Here is a 5,852-nt window from a genome sequence, read left to right on the forward strand (position 1 = left end):
ATGTGAATCTATCTTTCCTACGCTTCAATTAATCATTTCTGTTTCAGCCAAATGTTATGATGTCTCACCTGAAATTCTGTTCTCTTATAAAAGTATTGTCATACATGGAGAGTTGTCAGTTGTTAGATTGCTGTTTGGTAGGGGACAGTTGAAAGTAGGGATCAATAGTAGAAATTTCTATTCACCATTTTGCTTGATGTCACTCACTTCAAAGAACTCCTGATTGTGTCTTTTCTGGCTTATTTTTAAATACTCTGATAGTGAGAACCTCTATGTGTCCCAACTCTGATAAAATCCAATTAATTATGATCTGTACAGGATTACTTAACCATTTATAAATTGAATTTAGCATATGTAATTGGGCTGTTGAATGATGCTTTCCATCATGCTAGGTGAAATGAAAACTTGGCAAATTCTGATTCTTCATCCCTTCAAATAAAACCTAAATTATTTATACCTGGATTTGGTAGATGTCCCAACCCGCGGGATTCGTAGGCACGAAAAGAGAAGGGCTGAGGATGAAATGAGGGGTTTGAGACAACTTGACGCTAGCGCATGCTTCTTTATTTTTCCTTTTCCTTCTCTTACTTTTCCATGTCTTTCTTTTCCCTGTCTTTCTTACTTCCCTGGCCTTCTCTCTGCTCCTCTCGCAGCACTCTCCTCTCTCGTGGTTCTCCTCCTAAATCTCTTTTCTTCTCTCCTCTCTCTCCCGCATTCTCCTCTTATATCCTGGTAGCTCCTCCCCCCGTTCCTCCCAGTCTACTGTGATTTATGGGAAAAACCTGTGGTTCTCCAAAAGCTAAACGGTAAAGCGAAACTTAACTCATGGCACGCATACGCAACACTGCGCATGCTCCGGACGGCTCCGGACATCTCCCCCTTTTTTCTTTTAAATGAGACACCTGGCCTGTCTTAGGTTGGCACATCCCGTGACCAGTTTTACCCGTCATTGCTAGTCCGGCGCACTTGGTCCGGACCGCTGTCTTTGGTTGGTCTGGACGGGCTACGCTCTTACCAGTCCTTGTCTCACAGGTTCTCTAGGGCTAAGTTGACCCATCCAGGTGCCACTGGGAAGTCCTGCTCGAGTACCATGGTGCCAAGTGCTTGCCTGACCGCAATAGCACGTTCGTTGTTTCACTTCCGTAGCTGACGGAGAAACCATATGCCAAATGCACAAAAAGCCAAGAGCTAAGGTTACCACCCTGCCCCAAGCTTGCAACTCTGGGAGGAGTCCTCTAAACCAGGCAATGAGACCCTCACCCATAACAGGGGTAACACAAATAAAACGGTACAGAGGGTTACAAGGTATGTGAGCAGTAAACAAAAGTGTTTCTATCCCTTCTTACATTAGAGCTATCTGCTGATTAAGCATAAAAAGTCCATTTCGTAAATGTCCATTCATATCTTGCTGTGTTGATAATGCAGAAGCAACACTGGCAGCTGAATTGTTTATAGTGTCCGTATTTGCAGCAGCTTGAGTGACAGAGACGGCGGCAGCAGCCGCAGCCACCGCTATTGAAACGGCGACAATAGCTGCAGTGATGCCAAAATCACGTCTCCCCCTGAGTAGAACAGGGGAAAGATGTGCAGAAACATCCACGGGCATGATTAAAATAGAAGGTAGATGAACGATCACCGCCCTCTCCGCACTCCGGGCCCAGCAAGCGAGAGGGCGCCGGGCTCCGCTGAACAGTTCAACACAGTGGCATTTCCTGTATTATTGGAGAGGACAAGAAAGAAGGGAGGGGACAAACAGACAGCAGCAGACAAACTCTTCGACCCATTATTCTGGACACTAATGGATTGTTCAAAGGTACTGTTTGCTGAGTAAGTGCTATTATATAATTTCACCTCACCCTGGCCCACCAGGGCAAAAGGGCACCAGTCCAGACATGAACGATTATTACATACACAAATATCCTAACAAAGTCTCACATAATCATACAAACTAGCCCGAGCTTTCCAGGGTCTAATAGCTTCCTAACACCACTTATTAGCATTTTCAAAATGCAAGCTGTTTAACTATCGGTAGGGAGGCATCAGTGTTACCTAGAATTTGGCCAGCTGCAGTCATCAATTTTGCTAGGAACTCCGCATATGGTTCTGTCGACCCTTGAATGACCTTTGTTAATTAAATGTCAGCTCCTCCTCTATCTCCTATTGCCTTATTCCAATTGGCACTATCGACCTGATCCTGCTCCAGAAACCACTTACTAGAGATACTAAGGGTCTCTACAAATCTTTTAAGAATTTTTCTTACTAAGAGGAACCCCAAACTTTTTTAGGAGAGCTTCCAGGGAAATAACTAACCGCCCCTTGGACATTGAATTGCCCATGAATCCCAGCTACCTACTCTTACTTGCTGGCTCACCATAGCTGGTCCTTCAGCGGTTCCTTCGTTCTTTTTCGTGCCCCATGTTGGGCGCCACCTGTCCCGACCCGCAGGATTTGTAGGCACGAAAAGAGAAGGGCTGAGGATGAAATGAGGGGCTTGAGACAACTTGACGCTAGCGCATGCTTCTTTAATTTTCCTTTTCCTTCTCTTATTTTTCCATGTCTTTCTTTTCCCTGTCTTTCTTACTTCCCTGGCCTTCTCTCTGCTCCTCTCGCAGCACTCTCCTCTCTCGTGGTTCTCCTCCTAAATCTCTTTTCTTCTCTCCTCTCTCTCCTGCGTTCTCCTCTTATATCCTGGTAGCTCCTCCCCCCATACCTCCCAGTCTCATGTGATTTATGGGAAAAACCTGTGGTTCTCCGAAAGCTAAACGGTAAAGCGAAACTTAACTCATGGCACGCACACGCAACACGGTGCATGCTCCGGATGGCTCCGGACAGGTAGAGATTTCTAAATTTATTTCTAATTTACCTATCACCAACACCAAAGAAACAGTAGATACTTATGAATTTTGTGACAAGAGAATTCTATTTTTGAAGAATATTAATGATTTTATCTTTAAACATTTACTCATATATGATGTTCCCATTCTTTATGTGTTCATTTTCTTCATTGTCTGTATAGACTGTGTGTGTCTGTTCTGTAAGAAGGGGGATTATAATTAAAACTGATACAAGGCAACAAGGGGCACTAAAACTGGCCAAAGAAACTGCCCAAATAGTTTATGAGTCACTGTCTGAGTTCTTCACTTGACTACTCAGGTGAACAACAACAATGGGATTCATTTAAAAAAAAACAGGGAAAAACAAAAAGTTACTGACCAAAAATGGCTCACACTCACCAAAAATGGCTGTTTACCTCACCCAAAGCTGTGTCCAATGCTTTCAAGTTCTAAGCAAAAAGCATCTAAGATGGTGTCTTCCCACCACTGAGGATGCACAGCTCCTCTCCTAAACAATAGGCCATATGTCCGAGATGGCATCTTCCTGCCACTGTGGACCTGAAGCACTCAGCAACCAGACTATAGACCAGGTTCCAACTCATGAAGACAACAGAAGACACAGCAAGAGATGTTCCTGGAGCTGCTGAGATGCCTTAGCACAGCACCAGACAAGCGACACTCAAAACAGCAGCTGCAGTGACTGAATGGCCACACTCACACAGTTCAGCAAGGTGCCCAGCTCTGTGTCTTTGCCTTCTCTGCCAGGCTATAAAAGCAGCAAAATCAGGAACAGTTTCGGTTGCTTGACTACTTGCAAAGCTTTCGAACTTTCCTCTCTGAGGTTGGCTTCTGGAGGCTTCTCCCCATTCAGAGGCCTGCAACAGCCATCGAAAAGATGGGTGCAGTGGGGGCCAAAATCACTGACCACAAAAATGCTAAATCCCAAATTCTAAATCCTCAAACGCTGAATCCCGACCATGGAATAATCCGTGGTTGCTTCTGTGTCCCTTATATTTCTTATCAGTGGCTCCACCACAAAATGTGATACTTTTTAGCATTTTCCCTGGGGCTATCTATGCTCATCAGCAACCCCCTCCAGGGGCACCATCTTTAACAGTCGTTGGCTTCAGCCACCAAGTACAAAACAAGAATACAAGAAAAAGGATGTCAGTATTTGTGGAATCCCCAGCCCTCTTTATTTTCAGGGCTATTGTCTTGGTACCCACGGTTCATGCTGGTCAAGCTAAAATGTAGAGTCAGGCAGAAGGCCTCTCACCAGGGCAAAAGTCCTGGTATGAGGAACATAATGGGAAACAGTATCTGCTGAAAACAGCAGGCAGACATAGCCAGATTAGCAAGATCAACTAGAATACCTTACTTGTAACGATTAGTGGTGAGACTAGGGATTAGAGATAGTGTGCTTTGATTAGCAGGAATTATGGAGCCCCACAAGCAATAGCCCCTGGACACTCCACCCTAGCTTGCACCAGACAATAATTATCCCCAATAACACACCCCCACACGTGTACATTCCTTCACATACTTACCATTTTTTTCTGAAACAAGTTCTAAATGAATATGAGACTGAGCATAGATTGGGGCTGCACATTTTTAGGTGTGAGTCCCTCTAGACCTCTCTCACTTGGATTTAGAGTGTTCTTTCTCTCATCCTGCACCACCTCCAAACCTGGTGCCCTGCTGGCAACAAATGTTAAACATTTAGAGTCCAGAATAAGACTTTTCCTTGTCTGCAGCAGGCATCAATCTTGTCAAGTGAGGAAAAAGCTTTAAAAAAACTTTTTAAAAGTTTTACTTTGAGATATAGTATTAGGTGAAATAGGAAGTTCATATAATATCTTTCACAGATTAGATACTTATTCCCATCATTCAGGTTGGGGCTTGCTGTCTCCAGCAAGGGAGATATAAGGGAAGTCCATGCAAAGAGAAAAAGTAACTGAAAATTGTCCCTTCTACCTTAGATAACTATGGTAGGAAAAAGAGGACAGAGAATGATGATATTTGAGAAAGCATATGTTTTATGTTCTTTGTTTTCTGGGTTACATGGCCAGAGTCTTGTTAAAGAGCTTAAAGGAAAATCTGAAATTGGAGTTTTTGTTCCACACCCCACTTGGGAATATAGGTGGAGACTTCCTTTCAGTGTTCCCTCCATTTCAAAATTGGGCAGTAAAAATATCTGAGTCACGGTGATGGATGGCATGGTTAGGGAAAGAGAAGATCTGAAATTAGTGCCCCAGATTCTTCTTTAGCTTCTGTGCAGTCAGTAGAGAAGATTTTTAGAAGATCCAGTGTGCCTGCAGAAATACAGGGAATGTAGCTGATGGTGTCTAGATAGGTATCACGATACAGGTTAAGAGTTACAGAGTGGGGGCCTCCCTGGTGATGCAAGGGGTTAAGCAACGCTCTATGAAGCAATCTGCAGCCTCTGCAGCATGAGTTCGATTCCTGGCCGGCCAGGTAGTAACCCACATGGAGCAGCAAGCCTCTCCTGTCTCGCCTGCTGCTCCCCTCAGCAGTGTATTTCAGTCAGTCTTCTTGTTCTGTTCCCCGCTGTCTCTGGTGAATCCTCTCAACACCCCCACACCTCTGGCCTGTATCCCAGCTCTTTTTAAAAAAGATTTATTTATTTATTTATACAAGCACTGGGTACAGTCAGAAGCGCTGGAAGGTGAGAGAATTCACCAGAGCCAGAGTGGGGAACAGAACAGGCAGATCGACGAAATACACTGCTGAGGGGAGCAGTGGGCAAGACAGGAGAGGTCTGTCGCGCCATGTGGGCCCCTCGCCGGTGGGTGGGGATCGAAGCGGTGCTGCAGAGGCTGTGGGAAGCTTCGCAGCCCAGCGCTACACCGCTGCACCACCAGGGGAGGCCCCAAAATAAATAAATCTTAAAAAAAAAAAAAAGTTAGAGTAGGGAATCCTGAGCAAGTTCCTAAGTGATTACAAAAAAATCAAGAACATTTTATTTTCAATTTGAGTATAGTATGCAAATGTGTGAAC

This window comes from Talpa occidentalis, unplaced genomic scaffold, assembly GCF_014898055.3.
Source record: "Talpa occidentalis isolate TD23 unplaced genomic scaffold, MPIMG_talOcc4v2.1 talOcc4.15, whole genome shotgun sequence".
Taxonomy (NCBI): domain Eukaryota; kingdom Metazoa; phylum Chordata; class Mammalia; order Eulipotyphla; family Talpidae; genus Talpa; species Talpa occidentalis.